The sequence below is a fragment of the Microtus pennsylvanicus genome, chromosome 15 (genome assembly GCF_037038515.1).
Source record: "Microtus pennsylvanicus isolate mMicPen1 chromosome 15, mMicPen1.hap1, whole genome shotgun sequence".
In the NCBI taxonomy this organism is placed as follows: domain Eukaryota; kingdom Metazoa; phylum Chordata; class Mammalia; order Rodentia; family Cricetidae; genus Microtus; species Microtus pennsylvanicus.
In genome coordinates this window covers 69,772,110-69,789,152 of record NC_134593.1, presented here as the reverse complement: position 1 = coordinate 69,789,152, position 17,043 = coordinate 69,772,110, and positions in this window count along the sequence as shown.

The following is a 17,043-nucleotide window of genomic DNA, read 5'->3' as shown; positions in this document are numbered from 1 at the left end:
AAATAATGAAACAGTTATCAAGCAAGAATTTTATTTATAATATTTAGTCCATTTACAATTGGCAAATTAAAGAAAATATCTATCCTATCTTTGTAATTCTAAAGTTTTATATTTAATTTATTTCTTATTTTAACTAAGGAAAACTATAACTATCAGTCTTCAACTCTTTGAAGCTCTCAGAAGGATATAATATTGTCTAAGTAAACAGAAAGTGCATTTTAAGTAACTTCCCAAACTCTAGAATTGACAAAGACATCTCATTGCTTGGACAGTCACTCAAAAAAAACTTCTGTAATGTTGGGCATCCTTCTTCAGCCTACAGGATCATAGTATCCAGTAGACTTTCCATGAAGCAGGACATTTGAGGATCTTTTCTTTAATGGCAAACTTCACCAATTGCTTTATTATGTGTTCTGCTGAATGTCTGGCAGTTCCCTCTGTGAAGCAGGAACCCTGAAGGTTTATCCTGTCTTAGAAATTTCATCAGTCACTTTTCTGTGGGTCCTGCATGCCCAGTTCATACAGCATACCATCAAGCAGTCCAGGTAAGACTTGCCAAAATGGCTAACAAACTCCATAAAGAAGTCTCTTTAATGCCCATTATCCTCTTGAAGTAGATTAGTGCTGCCAGGAGCAGATGTATCTTATTGTCATGAAAAGTCCTAAGTTAACAAAACATTTTAAATGCCATATTCTGTAGGTCTTTGAAAAGTTTGAAGAATACCTATCCATCTGAAATATATCTCTACACATCTAGAAAGCTTAACTAACATGACTGCAAGTTTGACTATTAAAAATGACTGTCCATTAATCTGTAATCTTAAAATTATACTTTACATTTACAAATGAGCTATATAAACATAATACATTAAGCAAGAGTAGAAAATATATATATACATATACAGTATAACAAAATTGACCTTAAGTTTGTATCAATAGACCAAAGTACATACCAGTGCAAAGTATTAATCTCTATATCATACCCCTATTATTTTATTGTAGATATTGACTGTGACCATTAATCACTTATAATCAACTCCCTTTCAATGAAAACAATCATTTTGGGAATTAGGGCATTATTTTCTCCAAACTGCTTCCTGCTGTTTGTTGGGTGAAATGTTTTTAGGGTTCATGGAGACCTTTTGGGGGAGTCTAGTTCCATCAAACCACATTAGCCTGGAAGAAATCCACAGGTTCTCATCTTCTGTGGAAACAAAAGCAGAGCCTCTTTTCCAAAGTAACATATTCTTAGACTCAAATTTTGAAGTCAAGATACCTTTATGTTGGTTTAGCTTAGCAGCCCATACAATGAAATGTCTCTCTGTAGCTTTATTAGCTTATTCATAGTCAAAAAATTTAAAGAAAACACAATAATATACATAATCCAGACTCTCTGTGTATTTTCTATCTTTACATGACTTATTTTTTACTTACTTTTTTAATATTTATTTTATTATCTTTACTCCTTTAATCTATGACTGTCTGTACTCTTGTCTATACTCTGTTTCCTCTCCCAAGCCTACATAACATTTTTAAAAACATGCTGTGTCCCATTTAGCGGTTTATTTTTGTCTGAATCTGTTTTTATTGTCTATCTGTAATCCTTTTCTGACCAGAGTGCTTCTTAAAATGCTGAGCAGCTTGGTTAGAACTAGATGCTGAGACTTTGCCTGTTGACTCTATCCTGTCAAACATAGCAGAGATATTCACTGCCTCTGTGAGCCATGATCACTGCTCCAGCTCCAAGGACACAGTGGTTCTATGTCACCATTAAGCAATCAGTAGCATGCTACCCACAAAACTCATTTCAATGTAGGGCTGCCCAAAAGAGCCAGAATTCCTGCTGCCAGCATGATCCAGGAAGCCAGCTTTTAAAGGAGCCCTGCAGTTTTGCTGATACTGCTGAGTCAGGAAGCCATCTCTTAAAGAAGTCACACCTCTGCTCATGGCCAGCAAAAAGAGCCTATCTGAAAAAAAATGCAGCTACCAAAAAAGTTCACATGACTCCTGTTTTGGGGGGTCTAGAATCCCTTTTTTTTTAAAAAAAGGTTTTTGAAGTCATATTTGGATCCATGCCTCAGACGGTGGGTGCCATTTTGTAACTGAAGACTGTTCATTCTTTTCCCAGTCACCCAGACCCAAAATAATCACACAGAAACTATATTAATTACAACACTGGTTGGTCAACAATCCTAAATTTTTAAAACATTTAAATGCCATATTCTGAAGGTCTCTGAAAGATTTGAAGAATACCTAACTCACTGACATATATCTCTATATATCTAGAAAACCTAACTAACATGACTACAATCTTGACTATTATTTAGATGACTATCTATTAACCTATATTTCTTAATTATACATTACATTTTTAAATGAGCTACACAATCACAATACCTTAATCAAGATCAGAAATACATATACATATAACAAAATTGGCCTTAAATTTGTATCAATAAACCAAAATCCATATCAATGCAAATCATTTACATCTATATCATCCCCAGGAAGATGTGACACAGCAGGTATAGGTGGATGTGGATGTGACTAAAAGCCATTCACCTGGTTACCTAGGAAACAGAATGCTAATGTATTTCCCCCTCAGTTGATGTTTTGGTATAAATTCTGTTTGGAGAATAAATGAGAGGAATTTTCAGGATGTGAACTCAGGGATTTCATGAGGGATCACTGAGAATCTCCCTCCTGATAAAGCCATGTGAGTTGACTCAATTTTTCTCGTGCCTCCACGCTGGTCCAGAGAGATAATTTATGGTTCAGGCTGCCACCGGACCACGACAGGCACGGAAGAAGCTACCTACTTCATGCAGTGTTTGGAAGCTTCTAGGGTCTCCCTATCGATCTTATTTTTTAAAAGAAAATAACATGACCCAATTCTGGTGCTCCCAATAATGCTACACACTACTGAGTGCAGTTGCTAAGGCATTGTTGAATAGATGTGAGCAGCATGAGGGTGAACTTCGTGTATAAGCGAGTTTCCTTTGATTATTTGACATTGCATGTCGAGAGAGATGTCTTTGTGTTTGCAGTATTGTGCATGTAAACAACAGAGAAGGTGCATGGGCTCCGGGTAGATAGGTTATGGGAATTTACCTAAGGCAGGTATTTCCATCAAAAACAATCTACATTGTCTGTCAGCCTTAGGGTTTTAGGCAGCACAGAGAAAACAATCAGCAGTCTGTGGACAGAAGCTGCAGGCACAGCTTCCAATCAGGAGGTTCACACTCCACACATTTATGCTTTTCTTTTCTATTTATTTTTGCAGTGCTTGGGATCAGAGGCACCTATTTTTTTGACAGCGTTTATTGTAGCTGCATTTTGCGGTGATGGCTGCTATTATCTTTGCTTTTTTTCCTCTGTTCACAAAGAACTGCTCAACGGAGCTGGAGTTCACAGAGGAATGTGCTGGCAACCTCCAGGTGCACACTGTTGTGCCAGCATCCTTGTACCGCTCATGACTGCTCAGCTATCTTGCCCAGGCGTTAATCCCAACATCCAAAACAACCTCTTGTCTATAGAAAGAGTGGTCATGACACTGCTGTCCCATATTCTTAAATATTGCAGTGATGAAGACACCTAAGCAGTCACACAAGAGACCACCTTCCTGGCTAACAGAAACAATGATCCTGGAGGCTCCTTCCCCACAGCTTTCTTGTACATTGAGAAGCCATTGGCTACCAGCGGTGCTCAAAAGTGTGGTGCTGTTAGCTGCTCAGTATCTGAAGACTTAGGGGCCTATAGTGTGTTGTGCTCCTCTTCCTAGAGGGGTTCAGAAGAAGCTGAGTGTCAAGTAGTCCAGCCTGCCTGCTGTCTAGGCCACCCAGAGAGCCTTGGGTCTTCCCCACACTAGTTCTCCAGCTGATCACACTGCATACACTGCCAGCTCTCCGTCACCATGCTCCCCTCTGCTAGAATGCCTTGGATACTGCATAGTGAGACCAACTCCTGCTCATGCCCCAAACCCATGGCAGCTCCCCTTCTGTGGGTTCTGGTGTATGGGATGGGTGTAGGCTCTTCTTTGAGGCCCCTGAGTCCTCCCTACTCCTCTCATTCAAGGATGTATTTCCTCCTCAGCTGTTAAAAATAAATACAGCTTTTTTTTTGTTTTTGTTTTTATGCAGTAGGGTAAGTTGAAGGATCCACCTTCAGAACAGCTGTGCAGAGGGGCTCAGAAGTATGGCGTGAACTACGAGGCACACAAACCCTTTGTCGAGTTTCAGTTCTGCATTAGAACAACTGAGTTATTCAATGCCAAGCCTGCTTGCTTCTCTGTTCCCAGTACCCACCAGAGAAGCTCCTCAGGCATATTTGAAAACAAACAAAAATCTTCCGACCTTTGTTGAAGCTCAATTAGAATTCTTCTCTTTTCCATCACGGCTCTCACCCTTCTAGACCATTTCAAACGGTGCCCATGCCTTCTCTAGGATCCCTTTCCTGCCGGACCTTCACCTCTGTCCTCTTCTTCTTGTCACCTTAATTCAGCATAGAGGGCTCAGGCGAGCTTTGGAGCAGCACTTCTGTCCCAAGGCCTTGTGCTAATTTATTTAGGCTGCTGGAGTCATCTTAAAAGATGCAGAGAACCTTTCAAACCATCCCCTTTCTGCAAGATACTATTTCAGCTCTGTACACGGGCCCGGCCTCAGTTCTTCTAATCTGTTGTGGGAGCTCGATCAGTTTAGCCAATGACATTTGGGGGTGACTTGCCATGGGTGTGGTTTTCCCTGGAGACCAGATGAAACAGAGGAGGAGAAGGGTCACATGCTCTCTTGGGTGGTTGGAACTGGAGCAAGCCTTGCGGTTGGTCCTCATGGCCTTGGGGAGATCGATGAGACAGCAGCATTTGGATCAGCAGCGTCTGCCTTATTCTGTATTTGTGAATCTGCTTTTCATTTCACCCCTTAAAAAACTGTTGAATAGACTTTTGTGGGTTCACACTTCATTAACCCCCATCTCCTGCAGCTTAGTTAAGTGTAATGTCCACTTTGACCCGCCTTCTCTGTCAGTCTCCCTGCTTCACATACTGTTTAGACTACTACAGGGGATGCCATTCATCCTTAGGAAATGTCTCTCTCTTCTCTTCATGTAAAGTCTTCATTCTTTGAGATTCGCTGTGACGTCCTTTACCCAAGCAGAGTTGATCACTCTCTTTTGGAGATCAGAGCAATGCAGAAGAATTTTCCTCTGGGTGAGGATTTGTCGTGTGAGACCGCCGTGATTTGTTTGTGTGTTTCTCTCAACAGCTGGACTGAACGGTCCAGCATTACTTTAGTAATGCACTCTTTCATACGGTGCCTGGGGTGTGGAATCAGCAGTGAACGAGTGAGCGCAAACCTGCTGCCAGTTCATTAAAAAGATAACTCTATTGAGCATCACAGACTACAGTATACAGGACATGCTGTCAGTGTACAAGATGACATAGGCCTGAGGGGTTTGGGTTATGTGACAATCTCCGGAGCATTCTCTGAGACCATTACTTTCCCACTTTATGTATAAATATATAGGCATAGAGATGATTTCACAAATGGCACCTTAATGATTTTTTTGTATGGATCTTGAACTCAGGACTGACATGTGACCTATGTTTTCTTCCTTCTTTCTTTCTTTCTTTCTTTCTTTCTTTCTTTCTTTCTTTCTTTCCTTTCTTTCTTTCTTTCCTTCCCTCCCCACCCCTCCCCACCCCTCCCCTCCCTCCTCCTCCTCCTCCTCCTCCTCCTCCTCCTCCTCCTTCTTCTTCTTCTTCTGACAGGGGCCAAAAGAATTTCAGGGGGCACAGCCCCTTTTCTTTTCCTTTCGTTAGATAGGAATGAGACATGAGTTGTGGATCTGGGGAAAGGGGCCCCCCACGTAGCCAAAGTTCTGCTTCCGGCTTGTGCAGCCTGCTGGTCTGGTGTAACTCCTTGGCCCTAGCCCCTACTATAAAGCCCCTATTTAAAGAGCAGGAGGATGTCTTAACCAACAGAGGGCCCTAGACAGCCTTAAGAGGCAGCAAGGTATGTGGTGACCCAGAAAGCCACAGTAGTCTTTTGGGTGCTGCTGTCTCCTGTTGGCCAGAGAAAAAACCCTTTATGGTTAACAGAAGCTGTAGATAGGTTGTTCCCCATTGCACTGAGAACTGTGGGGCCAGGGCTTTTCCCTATGTGTGCTAAGGAAGGGCTTGCATCCTCAAAAGGACTTAATTGTAGTTTCATTTATGTTGCAGTTTTGGGTTACACCCCTTTGTAGACATTTTCAAGCATCATGGGAGGAAAATCCTGAAAGGGGAAGATCCATCTACTGTGCTTTGGGGGAGGCTCCCTGTGACTGTGTCCCCACCATAAGAATATTCACAGAACTTCAGGTCCTCAGTGCAGAACCCGCTGAGTTGTCACCCGATCTTTGGGGCAGCCCTCCCTGCCCCCCCATCTGTTCTCTCCTTCCAGAAGACAAGGACGGAGAGACCTTTGGAAGCTACCTTTACACTTTCTTCTTCACAGCTCCGCGAGGAAGGAAAGGCAGACTATAGCTAATTCCACAGGTAGGGAAATGGAGGCTTGGGATGCCACAGGAAGCCATACTCTCCCTCTGCTGGCCATTGTGACATCTGCCTTCTCACCCGTCTGTAGGAGAGCATTTTCTTTCAAGGGTTCCCCAAATTTCATCAGGAATGCGGGAGTCTGGTATAAGAAGAACAAGTCCCTCCAACTTAGGAAGAAAACACGATTTGTTTTTGGTTTGTCTTTTCTGGCGTGCTGTCTCATCTTTCCTGGTTTTGTTTCTCTGTTAGAGTTCTAGTATGCGGGTCTGGAGATGGGCTCATGTTGACACAGGTTAGTAAAGACATGTTGGTGCTGACATTTCCTGTCTCAGTGCCCTCCCCAGTTTCCTTATGATTAACGATCAGCCCTCCCCCCCTCCCGTGTTTCTGCCTTCTAGCTAGTTAGGCGGGATTCAGCACAGGCTGTCTTCCGGCCATTCTATACTAAAAATAACAATGAGAAGAGTCTTTGGTTAAGCTTCTGCCTCCCTCTGCTGCATTGCTTCAGGTCTCTGGGCTGTGGTCACTTAGAGGGTGAAGGCAAACTGTTGGGTCTCCTGAGAACCTCTTCCAACCACTTGGGAGGGCAGAGGTGGGGGCTCTGTCCATCCTGGGATCATTATGGGTGGCAGTTGTGACCTTAGTACTGCTTCACTTTTGTGAGAGCTTCCTGAATACCTACAGTCCCAGTATTTAGGAAGTTTAAGGCCAGGCTGGGCTACATAGTAAGACCTTGTCTCAAAACAAAACAAATACAAACAAAAACTCAAGTCAAACCAAAACACCTTAAAATGTCTATTCCTTGAGGCTTGCCGTGTGCAGAGCGAATTATATACATCAACATTTCATCCTCGTAAATCAACCCAACAATGTAGGCAGAGGAACGAAACAGCAATGTTAACTAGGCTGCTAAAATAACAAAGCCGTCAGTAACAGTATTTAAATCTGCAGTGAACTTGGTTGGTTTTTGAGAACCACTGATTTGGGTTTTAATTTTATTAGTAGTAAAATTATAATCACTCACGTAACAAGTAAGCCATTGCTGTAGGATGGGAAGATGTCAGGACTAGGAGCCCATGGGTGATGACATCAGATGGACTTGGCCCCCAGAGGATTTTAGTTCAGGAGAATAAGCTGACCGTCTCTCTTCTCATACTGAAGATGGGAAGAATTATTGAAGAAGATACCACATGTGTCCAACTCAATCCCAGCATGACAAGCTTCTTCTTCGATTTTAGCCGTATCAGCAGATTTTAGATATTTTCAGGCTGAGTGTTCCTCCTCAACCACAAGCACAAATTTCACTTTCACACTGATGACGGCTTCATTTCTACCACGTTTTCTGTAAGCTGCACATGGGGTCTAACAGATGCTCTGCCACCACCAACACCTTCCTTTACCTAAGCACCCGTGGCAATGCTCAGCCATGCCCTGCGGTGTCAGTAGGTGGCAGTCTGGCTGTATACTCACTGTGTCCCCGGGATGAAGTGGGATTCCAGAAGCCAGGTGCCATGGACACTCCCATCACCCTCCTTTGTCAGATCTTTTGGGTTCTAAAAACAACACATTTTCCAAATCCCAAAACACAAATGCTGTGGCTAGTCATTAGAGGAAACCCTCGGTTTCTCTTAGTTGACCTTTTGGGCATACTCTGCAGGGCCTTATTTTCATAGCACTGTGCACTGCAACCATCTAAGTCTTGGCCTTGATAGCATTGCTGGATCTGCTGGATGCCACTCAAAACCAACTCAACTGGATCAGGTCTCAAAATGAACCCCTTTCTCTTACCTTCATAGCAGCTTCCTATTTCCCGCTCAGAGACTCGACACAGCTATGTCCTCTATTCTAGCAGTTCCTAATCATACCATGGTGATGAAGTCATTGCAGTTCTCCATCGTAGCTGTCGGTGAAGACACTAACGACACATCCATGGGCATGATGGCTGACAAGTGAATAAACGAATTAGCTGTGAAAATTCTCTGTTTCCCAAGAAGATAGACCCTAGAGATGAAATCACGGGTGCCTTACTGGAGGAAAGGGAAGAGAACCTCATATACACAGGCACGGGCTGTGTGGATTGTACCCTTGTCTAATCAAATGGCATCATAATGGACCTCAGTCACCGAATATGGTTCTAGAGAACCTTTTTTTCTGAAAGATTATCTATTAGATATTAGGTTATCTATGATCTATTCTGGAGTCACCCTACTTCCTAGAAAGCACAAAAGTCAATTTTTAGACATTTAGAGACACCATAAGGACTTTTAATCTACAGCACCCAATTTCTCTAAGTCAATAGATTAATTAATTTTCTTTGACTCTATTGGCACTCCATCTGATTTGATCAGCTTGATTAGGTGAATTTCCATTTAGTTTGGAGATTGGTCTAGAAGCAAGGAAATGATCAAACAATTTAATGACCTGGGCCAATTTCCTCTGTCTTCCCTTCAGGATGTCACTGATTGGTGAGTGTCAATAAGATCCTTCAGGAAGCATCCCAGACTCCCCTGGAAGCCACTTGATTCCTCTCTAGTCAATGATAAGCATCTATAGCCCTGAATTAACCTTGAACTAGAGTGCCTGTTCTGGGTATCAGGAAGCATTTCTGTTTCCTTCCTGATATCAGGCACCTGGAATTTGGCCTTTGGAGATGGCCCTGAAAGACTTTAAAGGCAGTCTTTAAAGTCTCTTTGACTTTGCTTGGATAAACCAATGCTTCTGTCAGATACACGTTAGAACCATGGGGTCGCTGACACTCACATCAAGGGAGCCACCGAGAGCTGTGTAGGCATGCCCAGAAGGGAGGAGGATATGAAGGGGAATCACTATAAAAAACGATAGAAGAGACACACAACTGCCTTCCAAGCCCCCAAGGCTCTTTAGGACCCAGCTCGCAGTCCTCTCTCCATCCTATTTCCTCATTTGATGACTTGGATGTTCTGTCTTTTCTCCTAGATTTTGTTTTATATGAGACTTTAATTCTTTACTAGGAACATTTGTGTTGCCTAATGGTGGGCCTGTTTATCGCCAGCCTTTGGAAACCCATCAGACTCAGTAAGTTTTTATTTGCTGGATGAATAAATGAGAAGAGAATCAAACTGAATCTTGCTATTTCAAGGCATAGACTTTATCTGCTGAAACAAGTAACATGAGAGACCATCGAGCCAGACATGAATAGGGGAGCCGGGGAGCTGACTCGGTGGGTCAGAGTGCTTGCTCTACGGGCATGAGGACTTTAGTTTGGATCCTTGATATCTATGTAAAGGCCAAGTATGGCTGCACATGTTTGTCACTGCAGCACTGGGAATGGGGTGGGAAGTGGAGACAGGTATGTCCCAAGAGCTCCCTGGCACAGCCAAAACAGTGTGCTCCTGGCTCAGTGAGAGACACTTCTCAAGGTTCTAAAGCAGGGTGATATAGGAGAACACCTCACATTCTGCTCTGGCCATGGTATATAGCACACGGGCACATGAACTCTCATAGTCATGTGCATGTACCGCACACACGCACGCATGCACACACACATGCACACACACATGCGCACACACACACACACACACACACACAGAAGGCTAGGCATGGTGGTACACACCGACTTAGAAGGCAGAGGCAGGAGGCTCTCAAGTCCGAGGACAGCCTAGTCTACACTATGACTTTGGGAAAGTTTGGGATATGAACCAAACCCTGACTTAAAAGCAAATAGTACCAAAAGGTCAGAAATATTAGCTGTTGTAATGTGTGGACAGCCCTCTGCAATGACAGGCATGCCAGAAGACACCAGATGTCTAGGACTGAGGACAGTTCACCGTTCACTGTGTTTGGAGAAGTCAGAACATTAGCATTTCCTGTGGTCCCAGGCCAGAGTTTCTCCAGGGGCTGTAAAGAGGGCAAGACAACATCTTCACACCTCAGGATCATAGAAAAGGAGAGAATCTCTGAACTGGAGACCCAGATATCCTAGGCTGGGCAGCAAACGGCACACACATTGCCCCAAGGAGGCGTTGTCTTTCTCCTGAGCCCAAACGGGCTTTGTTCCAGATGAAGACACATCTGGGTAACTATGGATATTCTTCTAAAGATTGTCCACTGAGTGACAGACATTTCTGAAAAGACAGGCCAGGAAAGAGCAGCCAATAGCTCTGCTCAAAAGACACGGGGAAATGTAGGCACCCATGGGAGTTCTCCCTTAAATGTCTGCCTTCCACATCTGCTTTCATTAATAATCTTTGATCACGCCACAGTTGCAATGCTTGTTAGATGGGATACTTCACTTCTTCCATTCTGTATCACATACTTCCTTCTCTGTAGCAGCCTATCAGGAAAACAACCCATTCTTACAGGGATGGCCTGTGAACAGCCACATTTCTGGAACCTTGGAGTTTTCTCTCTGAAACCAGGGCACCCAGCAGACAGCAGGGGTCTGTTTTTGTTGTTGTTTTTTTAACATACCACTTTAGTGAAAGGAATTTAAAGCATTTTTAATAGAGAAGTGTTTGGCAAATTGTGGGCAATGATCTGGTAATCCGTTACAAAATCCATCAGATGGTGTTGGCCTACAATTAGTTATAATAATTTTAAAAAGCCCAACAAGACTAGACAATATCAGAGGCATAATTAAGATAATTATTTTAGAAAATATTTATATCAGATCAGATTTATATAGATGCGAGTCGACAGGGTTGAAATATTAAATGTTAGACTATTATCCCAAACTTGAAAATCTGTCAAGGAGGATATTATAAAATCAAGAAATTGTCATTCATAAATGTCTTGATAACTAGTGGGGAAATCAGATAAATGAACAAAATTAATGACAAAGGGGGATGGAAACTTGGAAAGTGGGTTGTTAAGTTTCCAGATGACAAACTTGAAAAAAAAACAACAACCCAACAACTAAATCTAACATGGCCAACAGGATGAATGATAGAATAAAAAGTTCAAATAAAAATCCCAGACCAAATTAAAGAAGTGTAACTGATCAGCATGAACTTTTGACTTTATTACATTGGTTAAAAGTTTGCCCACTTGACTCTGCCTTTCTAGACTAAGGTAGGGTATGGGTTTCTTTATTTATCTCATAATTCGTCGCATCTGCAGAACTCTCTTCAGAGAGAAACTCACAAATGATATTGATTTATACAGCTCTCTGGAGAAAGCATCTATCCCGTTGGAAGGTGTCTGAACATGGCCTGTGATGTGGAAGCTTTTACCTGGCTCAGAAAACACTTGAGTAATATGTATTAGTCATGTAGACCATTTCTGGCAGTGCACACACTTGTCTCCGTGTATTTGGAAGGCATTGGCTGCAGAAGAGAGGAAATGGGGATTCACGTGGTTTTAGCCAGCTGTCATATCTATTGCAGGTCATAGGCATCCTTCAGGGAGTAGCAATGGGGCACCAGGCATCTTAACAGAAGCCTTGCAATGCTTCTTTCCCTGATTCAATAACAACCACTTATCAATGCCTGCCTATGTCAGGTAAGACGTACAACATTCCATTTGGCTGATTTGACTTAATCTTTTCAACAATCTTTTCGGGGAAAGGTACACTTTTCCTGCCATTTGTGAAGGCGGAAATGAGTCTCAGAGAGACAGTCACTTGCTTGACACAACGCGGTTGCTAAGTGGTAGGTGTTGGCTCAGTGTGAGAAGGAGTTTTTAGTCATTTAAAGGGCTTTGAAATGGGATGGCTTATGGCTTGACGAAATGACATTGACTACAGGACTAATCAAGTAGGAAACATCCCTTAGTGGTCAATTATGTCATTGACCTTGGAAGTAATTCAGTATAAAGGGTCTGTGAAGAGCCAAGAGGAACAGAAGTTGAGGTTCAGGTGATTGAGGCAGGTGTTTGGTCTTAAGGGACTTCTGGGAGAGCTGGAATTTGTATTGATACTTGAAGAACACATATGAGAGAGAGAGAGAAGATGAGCACAGGGCGGGGCCTGTGAAGGGACCTGCCCAGTAACAAGGTCAGTCTGTGTCATGTGTCTTGTCCCCTGTGGGGTCACTGGGCCCTGCTTGTCTGCTGTACTCTTTCATTAAGCTTTCTTTGGTTTGGTTTCCACCTGTGCCCCCTTAACTAACTCAAGATGCAGCTGCTCCCTGGGTGTGCGAACGATGACAATCCTGCCTCTTGTCTCTCGGGCAGGTTCCCTTGTCCCCAACTTTAATCACTGGGATTAAAGAGGTAAAAATTCATGTTTCTACCAAAAACTCAAATATTAACTATTCATCGCCTTTTCTCCATCTTGAGTTGCCCATCACTCTTTCCATTTGGTTAGCTTTTCTGACTTGTCCAAATTTCTTTGTGAGAGACTTTTGGTAAAGTCTCTCTAGAAATCCTTACTATAATAGTGCCCAGCCTGAGCTTGGGGAAATTTGCAGTGTACAATTGCTTTACCTTGCATTTATATCTGTTATTTGGTGTGCACTGCTGTCAAACAAATTGTTAACAACACAAAAATTTACTGTGATTTACATTTATGAAGTTATGCTGTGAAGGTCATAAGTTTCGGTGGGCATATCTGGATTTTCTGCCTAGGATTTTGCAAGGAAAAGCTCAACCCAAAATGTGGCAGACTGCCTTTTATCTAGAGGGTTTGGAGAGGAATTTGTTTCCAAGCTCATCTGAGCTGAGACAGGCACTGTGGTCTGAAGTTGTCTTGCTGCGCACCGCACCCCCGTGTCTGCGCTCTGTGCGCTAGAACCCAGTTCGTGATCTTCGGGCAAGGGGCTGGAGGTTGAGAACACAGACAGACGCAGAGACAGACCTACACACAGGCCTTTTTACACTGATACCAAAGCCCCAAGAATGCCCTCTTTATTGTGTGCAGGGGTAGATTATATAGAGATAGCCACGCCCCAGCCAAACCCACCAGAAACCACTCTCCTGCCATCAGGAACTCCTGAAGGTCTCATGCTCAGAGCAGCTGTAGGCACTCAGATCAGGGGATTACAAGAAATTCAGGATCTGGGGTCTCACTGCTCCCAACATTGTCTGTTGACATTGTGCCCGCCAAGGGGATGCATATTAGGTGCTGCTTTCAGTTCTTGGATAAAACACAGGAAGAGGCGACTGCTATCTAGAACGTCACTCCAAACTGAAATATTCCATCTGGAAGAGGGGCTCCCAAGACTCAGAAAACAAAAAGAACTGGCACAATTCAAGACATGTATAGCTCACTAATCTCAGGAAGGTCTTGAAACTTAGAAAACTCACAAGGTCCTTTTATCAAGGTTATATAAACTCTAAGGACCGCTGGGAGAGATAAATGCTCCCTACCTGTCAAGCTGCCCAAGTAGTAGGAGTCGCCCCAGAAATGCATCTTTCATAACTTGTCTCCCATGCTGGGGTGGGCCTTTTGGCGATGCAGCTGCCTTTAGGTCATCCATGCCTCTGTTAGTAGCTCCTCACTTCTTTTCTTGTAAGAAACCTTAATAAACTCATTGATTCACCAAGACTTTGGCCTATTGTTAGCTCCTTATCTGAGGTCAATGGATGCTTTTTCACATCTTAGAAAAAGTCACACAACAGCAGCCTAGGGGAGGAGTGGATTTATCTTGCTTCACAGTCTGAGGGGCGCTTGCCGTCTGGTGATGGCCTGGCCATCTTGGCAGCTTACCTGAACTCGGCAGCCCTTGGTTTCTTTGCTGAGTCATGGTGCACAGTGAGCATTCACACAAAGCAGAGAGACTGAAATTTCCCTATTGGCCTATGGCAGGTTATGACTCTTGACCTCAATCCAGAGATGTTTCCTCCTTTTCTGGAACTCAATTGAATGTTCTGGGGACCGTGGAAGCTCTCAGCGTATTTCTCTCACCCCCTTTTTAGGTGGGCATACGCCTAGCTGGATGGTGCCGAGGTCTCTCAGGTCCTCCGTCGCTCTGTCCACAGAGACATCCACCATGTGCTGGTCACACGCAGATACAGTCCCTCTCAAGAGTCCTGCACCCTTCGTGGTGCTCTGTGAGGGGCAGGGATAGGTTCCTTCAACCAAGCCCGCTGGCCCTCTGGTGAGCTCTGTTGCTTTGGTGGGACCAGAGCCCAGGAGCAAGGCCCAGACCCGTCATCTGAGACCTGCCGCCACGTTTCTCTTGTTGCCTGATTCGCTCACCGCAGGCATGCACCATCTGTTTCCTGCCTTCATCTTCCATGGATCCTGGAACTTCTTTCTGTATCGGGAAAGAGCTCTTTCACTCCCGGCTGTCACAATGTCCAGATTTTCTAGTTCTCCAAGGACATCTATCTTTGAAACTGGAAAAACAAAGAATTCTTTCTCTCTTATTCGCGGATTCACATCTTTCCCTGAGGCAGTGACTCCAGCCTGACTTAGCTTTATGTGGGTGGGCGAAAACAGACACTCAGGGGAAGACAGGCTAATATTTGGGCAATACCACCCATCCGTTATCGCTGTACTTGACTCCATCCTCCCCACGGATCTTTTCATCACGCTGTTCTTAATCTTTCGGTGTGGGCAGTTCTGTGGGTATTCTGACCCTCTGTGTGACTAATGCCCTCTGGTCTCTTCTTCCTGTCAGTTTTGCTTTTCTGGTGAGATGACAAACTCATTAGTAGTTTCCCACAGTTTGTCTGTGCTCCTATTTCTCATCCATCACGAAAGGAGCTTGGAACAGCAAATAAAAAACAATACCCTCTGAAAAAGAACAACTCTTCTTGGACCCATGGGAGAAACAAGATCACAGCACAAATGGCTGTTCCCCAACAGAAGGGACAAAGATGGATCAAATCAGAGGTCTCGGCATGGACCAAAATGATGCTTGGGACCCCCAAGTAATGATTTCTGAATGATCAGTGTGAGGGTTAAAGACTCCAGAGGGTCCAGTGGTAGAGCCCTATACTCTTGTGAGTACCCAGGAGCCTTACAAGGCCCTGATGGTGAGAATCTGAGGAAAGTACTTCCATCAGGAGAAGGGAGGCATGGAGGGAGGGAGGGATGAAAGGAGGAAGGGAAGGAGGGATGGAGAGACGAAGGAAGGGAGGGAGGGATGGAGGGATGGAGGGAAGGATGGAAGGATAGAGGGGTGGAGGGAGGGAGGAGGATCTCTTGGGCTCACAGTTTGAGGGTATACTCATCATGGAGGGACAACATGAAGGCTGGAGTGTGAGGTCACATAGTTCCCACTGTCAGGACTGGGAGAGAGAACTAGGTGTTTGGCTCACTTTCTCCTTCTTACTCAGTCTGGGCTGTGGACCATAGGATGGTGCTGCCCACATTCAGGGTGTACAGTCCCTGCTCTGTTAAGTGTTTCTGGAAACACTTTCATAGACATATTCAGAAGTGTGTTTCCATGGTAACATGTGACCATACATCCCATCAAGCAGACAAAGAAGAGTAAACCTTACAAGCAAGTAGCTGAACTGTGGAAACTTGATCCAAAGGCTTATGAGAGTTAAGATGGAGGCTTAGCCCAAGAGACTGCCTCTTTGTTTCCCAACTGCTCAGACCTGAATAATCACAAAGAAGCTATATTAATTACAACACTGTTCACCCAATAGCTTAGGCGTCTAGTTTCTAGCTAGCTCTTTTATCTTAAGTTAACCCATTTCTATTAATCTATGTATCACCATGGGCCTGTAACCTACCAGTAAGGTTCTGACAAGATTTCAGCATCTGTCTCCTTTGGCAGCTACATGGTATCTCCCCAACTCCGACTACTCTTTCTATGTCCCTTCCAGCCTGGCTATATGCTGCCCTGCCATAGGCCAAAGCAACTTTATTCATTAACCAATAAAAGCAACACACACATATAGGACATACCACATCAAGAAAGGTCTGCCTTAAACAGCAGACCCATCTCTGACCATGTGCAGTAGCAGCCTATTTACCTACATATAGGTCAACTGCATTTACCTGTCTATAGGTCAAACCCACTTACCTATCTACAGGTCAACCCCATTTACCTGTCTATAGGTCAACCCCATTTACCTGTCTATAGGTCAACCCCATTTACCTGTCTATAGGTCAACCCCATTTATCTACCTATAGGTCAATCCCATTTATTTGTCTATAGGTCAACCCCATTTACCTACCTATAGGTCAACCCCATTTACCTGTCTCTAGGTCAACTTTCTTACAACCAAAGTAGAGACATTTCTCGACCTTGATGGCTCTGGGGTGTGAATAACATGGAAAACCTACGGGTCTTTATGTTGGTGGCCCCTGGCTCACTGAGCACATAAAACAGGTCTGCCTGCTGGGGTCTGGAAGTACAGTGGTTAATGAGACACACACAGTCCCTATGCCCAGAGAGCTTGCCTTCTCCTGTGTGGTCAACATCGTCCAGTGAACACCAAAAACTCTTCAGTCGGTGTTCACTACGAAAAAATTTAACAAGCAGTGGAAGACCAAAATAAGACTGAGCGAGAAGGTCGGGTAGCTGTCGAGCTAGCGTGGATGAAGATGTGGCAGTGGCATAGCGGTGACTAAAGACCTTTTCAGAAGGCCTGAATCTTGAAAGGGAGGGGAGGAACAGTGATAGCAAATGCTG